This window comes from Harmonia axyridis, chromosome X, assembly GCF_914767665.1.
Source record: "Harmonia axyridis chromosome X, icHarAxyr1.1, whole genome shotgun sequence".
In the NCBI taxonomy this organism is placed as follows: domain Eukaryota; kingdom Metazoa; phylum Arthropoda; class Insecta; order Coleoptera; family Coccinellidae; genus Harmonia; species Harmonia axyridis.
In genome coordinates, this window is record NC_059508.1 from 31,139,166 (window position 1) to 31,146,665 (window position 7,500).

The window sequence follows — 7,500 nt, forward strand, 5'->3', positions numbered from 1 at the left end:
TATAACGACACGGTGATTCGAGATTCAACAATATTTGTCGCTCGGAACGAATTGAGTGGTTGCAAATTTTTTGTGAACATAACCCGCAACGGGCAGAGGATCACGATTTTAAGGTTGGTCGCTTAAAGGCCATTCGACTACAAAGAGACGAAGCGGACCGCGACCTCGCTGCATGAGGTTGACGAAAGCGACCCAAGATGCGAAAGCCGAAACCAACACACCTTGCCAGTACCCAAACGCCGAGGTCGGATTCGGGTCTACCACTTACCAACTGAATATCATCCTAAAAAGAACTCCAAACAGTCTAGGACAGGACCCATTCTCCACCCCTTCTATATATGTCAGGAGAACCCCGGATTCCCCTCCAGACACGATTTAGCAAACTTTTCCCGATCGATCCGACCCACCGAGGCCGTTTCGACCGTTCGCCGCGCCTACTAGAGCTGATTTCTTCGGACTCCGATCAGAAAATCCGCCGATGCATGTCGTTAACACCTAGTCCGCCTCGTCCGATCGATCGAGGCCGTTTCGACCGTTCGCCGCGCCTACTAGAGCTGATTTCTTCGGACTCCGATCAGAAAATCCGCCGATGCATGTCGTTAACACCTAGTCCGCCTCGTCCGATCGATCTAGGCCGTTTCGAGCCACCCATCGCGCATCGAAAGTCGCATCTCTCGAACTCCGATCCGGAAATCGGCCGATGCATCACGTTAACTATTTCTTATATATCTAATATAATATACATGGAGACGGTAAGAATTCTTTTAATCGAAGATATACATATACTTCTCATCAATATCCAAAAGCTTATCGAAAAATAAATTACTCAACTTTTACGTGAAGAATCGTTCACCCAAACCTTATCCCCTATATATGTCAGGAGAACCCAAGGTTCCCCTCCAGACACGATTTAGCAAACTTTTCCCGATCGATCCGACCCACCGAGGCCGTCTCGACCGTCCGCTGCGCCTACTAGGGCCGATTTCTTCGGACTCCGATCAGAAAATATACCGATGCATGTCGTTAACACCTAGTCCGCCTCGTCCGATCTATCTAAACAGTCTCGACGCACCCAACACTCTTTCAAAGTCGGATTACTCGGACTCAATCTGAAAATGGACCGATGCATGACGTCAACACTTAGCCCGCCTCGTCTGATCTATCTAAGCCATCTCGACCCACCCAACACGCCTTCCAAGTCGGATCACTCGGACTTCGATCTGAAAATCTCCGGACTCATTTTTATGAATATCCCCAGTCAGTAAGAACGTTATTTCGCCAATATATACCAACAATAAACCATATTCCAATAGCTGAACCAAAAATATAATTCCCGATCCAAACGTTCTGCATCGCCCAACGCGACCACCTTCCCTATATATGTCAGGAGAGCACAGGGTTCCCCTCCAGACAACACTTACGCTCTATCCCCGACTCTCGGTCGATCGATAGGCCAGGTCAGCGGTGTCTGTTTCGGCCGAAGCTCGGACTTTGGTCAAAATGTTCCGATACAAAATTTGAACCAAGATAGATACAGATATGATTCCTTCTTAAATATACGTTGATTATCGAACAGAATATGGTAAATATTTTGCGATGACCGAGGATTTCATGAATTTTTTTTTTTTTTCGAAAAAATTTTCTATTATCGGAATTTCCTCAAATTTCATTTGGTTGCCTCCTAATGCTTATTAAAAATGATAATCAACAATCAGAATCATTATTTATCATTTATTTCAATTTTTATAATGAAAAACGTTCACGTCCTTTCGCGCCTCTCGATCGTCGTTTACGTGATGCATCGGTCAGCCCTAGTTTACGTGGTGCATCGGTAAGATCGAGTTCACGTTCTGCATCGGTCTGCCCGAGTTTACGTGGTGCATCGGTAAGATCGAGATTACGTGGTGCATCGGTAAGATCGAGTTCACGTTCTGCATCGGTCTGCCTGAGTTTACGTGGTGCATCGGTATGATCGAGTTTACGTTCTGCATCGGTGTGATCTAGTTTACGTTGTGCATCGGTAAGATCGAGATTACGTGAAGCATCGGTATGATCGAGTTTACGTTCTGCATCGGTCTGGACTCTGAGATATATTTTCGACGTGAAAATGTTCCGATACAACTTTTGAACCAGGATAGTTAGAGAGATGATTTTTTCTGGGATGTACGTTGATTGGGGAATGGATTGTGGAAAATAACTTGCCATGACCGAGGTGTTCTCGAATTTTTTTTTTTTTTCGAAAAATATTTTCTGATTTTGGATTTCACTCAAATTTGATTTCGTTGCCTTCTAATGTGTTCTAAAAGAGTAAATCAGTAATCAGAATCGAAAAATATTTTTCGGATTTTTTTTTTTTTGAAAAAAAATTTTCTGATTTTGGAATTTCCTCAAATTTGATTTGGTTGCCTTCTAATGTGTTTTTAAAGCGTAAATCAGTAATCAGAATCAATATTCATTGTCGACTTTAATTTTTATAAGGAAAAATGTTCACGTCCTTAAACGCCTCCCCATCATTAGCCCGAGTCCAAGTCGATGTCAGTCCCGAGCGGACGGTGTCAGATACTACCTATCGCCCCGGTCTGGACTTGGCGAGGTATTTCGACGTGAAATGTTCCGATACAACTTTTGAACCAGGATAGTTAGAGAGATGATTTCTTCTATGTTGTACGTTGATTGTGGAATGGATTGTGGGAAATAACTTGCCATGACCCAGGTGTTCTTGAATTTTTTTTTTTTTCGAAAAAAATTTTCTGATCTTGAAATTTCCTCAAATCTGATTGCGTTGCCTTCTAATGTGTACTAAAAGAGTAAATCAGTAATCAGAATCAATATTCATTGTCGACTTTAATTTTTATAAGGAAAAATGTTCACGTCCTTAAACGCCTCTCCATCGTTACCCCGACTCCAAGACGATGTTAGACCGGAGCGGACGGTGTCAAATGCGACCGATCTCCCCGGTCTGGACTTAGCGAGATATTCCGACGTGAAATGTTCCGATACAAAAATTTAACTGTGATAGTTAGAGAGATGGTTCCTTTTGTGATGTACGTTGATTGTGTAATAGAATATGGAAATAAACTTGAGATGACCGAGGTCTTCTGGGATTTTTTTTTTTTTTCGAAAAATATTTTTCGATTTCGGAAATCCCTCAAATTTCATTGAGATATGTCCTAATGTGTTCTTAAAACTTAAATCAACAATCAGAATTAATATCCAAAAGTTATTTCATTTTTTATAAGGAAAAACGTTCACGTCCTTTCCGCTCCCAAAAAGTGAGATATCATAGAAAATATCGCTATATTTGTTGTTTACGGCCATACCACGCTGAAATTGCCAGTTCTCGTCAGAACACTGAAGCCAAGCAGCGTCGGGCGCGGTTAGTACTTGGATGGGTGACCGCTTGGGAACACCGCGTGCTGTAAGCTTTTTTTTTACGTTCTGCATCGGTCTGCCGAGATAACGTGGTGCATCGGTATGATCGAGTTTACGTTCTGCATCGGTAAGATCGAGATTACGTGATGCATCGGTAAGATTGAGATTACGTGGTGCATCGGTAAGATCGAGTTTACGTGGTGCATCGGTAAGATCCAATTCACGTTCTGCATCGGTAAGATCCAGTTCACGTGGTGCATCGGTAAGATCGAGATTACGTGGTGCATCGGTAAGATCGAGTTTACGTGGTGCATCGGTAAGATCCAATTCACGTTCTGCATCGGTAAGATCCAGTTCACGTGGTGCATCGGTAAGATTGAGATTACGTGGTGCATCGGTAAGATCGAGTTTACGTGGTGCATCGGTAAGATCCAATTCACGTTCTGCATCGGTAAGATCCAGTTCACGTGGTGCATCGGTAAGATTGAGATTACGTGGTGCATCGGTAAGATCGAGTTTACGTGGTGCATCGGTAAGATCCAATTCACGTTCTGCATCGGTAAGATCCAGTTCACGTGGTGCATCGGTAAGATCGAGATTACGTGGTGCATCGGTAAGATCGAGTTTACGTGGTGCATCGGTAAGATCCAATTCACGTTCTGCATCGGTAAGATCCAGTTCACGTGGTGCATCGGTAAGATTGAGATTACGTGGTGCATCGGTAAGATCCAGTTCACGTGGTGCATCGGTAAGATGGAGATTACGTGGTGCATCGGTAAGATCGAGATTACGTGGTGCATCGGTAAGATCTACTTTACGTTCTGCATCGGTCTGCCCTTGTTTACGTGGTGCATCGGTAAGATCGAGATTACGTGAAGCATCGGTATGATCGAGTTTACGTTCTGCATCGGTCTGCCCGATATTACGTGGTGCATCGGTCTGCCCTAGTTTACGTGGTGCATCGGTTTGGACTTAGAGATATATTTTCGACGTGAAAATGTTCCGATACAACTTTTGAACCAGGATAGTTAGAGAGATGATTTTTTCTGGGATGTACGTGGATCGGGGAATGGATTGTGGGAAATAACTTGCCATGACCGAGGTGTCCTCGAATTTTTTTTTTTTTCGAAAAAAATTTTCTGATTGTGGAATTTTCTCAAATTTGATTTGGTTGCCTCCTAATGTGTTCTAAAAGAGTAAATCAGTAATCGGAATCGAAAAATATTTTTCGGATTTTTTTTTTTTTCGAAAAAAATTTTCTGATCGTGGAATTTCCTCAAATTCGATTTGGTTGCCTTCTAATGTGTTTTTAAAGCGTAAATCAGTAATCAGAATCAATATTCATTGTCGACTTTAATTTTTATAAGGAAAAATGTTCACGTCCTTAAACGCCTCCCCATCATCAGCCCGAGTCCAAGTCGATGTCAGTCCCGAGCGGACGGTGTCAGATACTACCTATCGCCGAGGTCTGGACTTGGCGAGATATTACGACGTGAAATGTTCCGATACAACTTTTGAACCAGGATAGTTAGAGAGATGATTTCTTCTATGTTGTACGTTGATTGTGGAATGAAATACGGAAAATAACTCGCCATGACCGAGGTGATTACGATTTTTTTTTTTTTTCGAAAAAAATTTTCTGATCGTGGAATTTTCTCAAATTTGATTTGGTTGCCTCCTTATATGTTCTAGTAGCGATAATCAACAATCAGAATCAAAATCCATGGTCGGGTTTGATTTTTATAAGGAAAAATGTTCACGTCCTTTTTTACAACCCCGACTCATTGACGATGTTAGAACCGAGCCGGCGGTGTCAGATACGACCGATCGCCCCGGTCCCGATCGTCATTTACGTTGTGCATCGGTCTGCCCGAGATTACGTGGTGCATCGGTATGATCGAGTTTACGTGGTGCATCGGTAAGATCCAATTCACGTTCTGCATCGGTAAGATCCAATTCACGTTCTGCATCGGTAAGATCCAGTTCACGTGGTGCATCGGTAAGATGGAGATTACGTGGTGCATCGGTAAGATCGAGATTACGTGGTGCATCGGTAAGATCTACTTTACGTTCTGCATCGGTCTGCCCTTGTTTACGTGGTGCATCGGTAAGATCGAGATTACGTGAAGCATCGGTATGATCGAGTTTACGTTCTGCATCGGTCTGCCCGATATTACGTGGTGCATCGGTCTGCCCTAGTTTACGTGGTGCATCGGTTTGGACTTAGAGATATATTTTCGACGTGAAAATGTTCCGATACAACTTTTGAACCAGGATAGTTAGAGAGATGATTTTTTCTGGGATGTACGTGGATCGGGGAATGGATTGTGGGAAATAACTTGCCATGACCGAGGTGTCCTCGAATTTTTGTTTTTTTCGAAAAAAATTTTCTGATTGTGGAATTTTCTCAAATTTGATTTGGTTGCCTCCTAATGTGTTCTAAAAGAGTAAATCAGTAATCGGAATCGAAAAATATTTTTCGGATTTTTTTTTTTTTCGAAAAAAATTTTCTGATCGTGGAATTTCCTCAAATTCGATTTGGTTGCCTTCTAATGTGTTTTTAAAGCGTAAATCAGTAATCAGAATCAATATTCATTGTCGACTTTAATTTTTATAAGGAAAAATGTTCACGTCCTTAAACGCCTCCCCATCATCAGCCCGAGTCCAAGTCGATGTCAGTCCCGAGCGGACGGTGTCAGATACTACCTATCGCCGAGGTCTGGACTTGGCGAGATATTACGACGTGAAATGTTCCGATACAACTTTTGAACCAGGATAGTTAGAGAGATGATTTCTTCTATGTTGTACGTTGATTGTGGAATGAAATACGTAAAATAACTCGCCATGACCGAGGTGATTACGATTTTTTTTTTTTTTCGAAAAAAATTTTCTGATCGTGGAATTTTCTCAAATTTGATTTGGTTGCCTCCTTATATGTTCTAGTAGCGATAATCAACAATCAGAATCAAAATCCATGGTCGGGTTTGATTTTTATAAGGAAAAATGTTCACGTCCTTTTTTACAACCCCGACTCATTGACGATGTTAGAACCGAGCCGGCGGTGTCAGATACGACCGATCGCCCCGGTCCCGATCGTCATTTACGTTGTGCATCGGTCTGCCCGAGATTACGTGGTGCATCGGTATGATCGAGTTTACGTGGTGCATCGGTAAGATCCAATTCACGTTCTGCATCGGTAAGATCCAATTCACGTTCTGCATCGGTAAGATCCAGTTCACGTGGTGCATCGGTAAGATGGAGATTACGTGGTGCATCGGTAAGATCGAGATTACGTGGTGCATCGGTAAGATCTACTTTACGTTCTGCATCGGTCTGCCCTTGTTTACGTGGTGCATCGGTAAGATCGAGATTACGTGAAGCATCGGTATGATCGAGTTTACGTTCTGCATCGGTCTGCCCGATATTACGTGGTGCATCGGTCTGCCCTAGTTTACGTGGTGCATCGGTTTGGACTTAGAGATATATTTTCGACGTGAAAATGTTCCGATACAACTTTTGAACCAGGATAGTTAGAGAGATGATTTTTTCTGGGATGTACGTGGATCGGGGAATGGATTGTGGGAAATAACTTGCCATGACCGAGGTGTCCTCGAATTTTTTTTTTTTTCGAAAAAAATTTTCTGATTGTGGAATTTTCTCAAATTTGATTTGGTTGCCTCCTAATGTGTTCTAAAAGAGTAAATCAGTAATCGGAATCGAAAAATATTTTTCGGATTTTTTTTTTTTTCGAAAAAAATTTTCTGATCGTGGAATTTCCTCAAATTCGATTTGGTTGCCTTCTAATGTGTTTTTAAAGCGTAAATCAGTAATCAGAATCAATATTCATTGTCGACTTTAATTTTTATAAGGAAAAATGTTCACGTCCTTAAACGCCTCCCCATCATCAGCCCGAGTCCAAGTCGATGTCAGTCCCGAGCGGACGGTGTCAGATACTACCTATCGCCGAGGTCTGGACTTGGCGAGATATTACGACGTGAAATGTTCCGATACAACTTTTGAACCAGGATAGTTAGAGAGATGATTTCTTCTATGTTGTACGTTGATTGTGGAATGAAATACGGAAAATAACTCGCCATGACCGAGGTGATTACGATTTTTTTTTTTTTT

At 42.2% G+C, this 7,500-nt stretch overlaps 1 non-coding gene across 1 annotated transcript; it reads left to right on the forward strand.

Moving 5' to 3' along the window:
- The first annotated feature begins 3,306 nt into the window (after window positions 1–3,306).
- LOC123686841 lies at window positions 3,307–3,425 on the forward strand. The gene has a single exon (XR_006748596.1). It is a non-coding gene; the product is annotated as a 5S ribosomal RNA (ribosomal RNA).
- The last annotated feature ends 4,075 nt before the right edge of the window (window positions 3,426–7,500 follow it).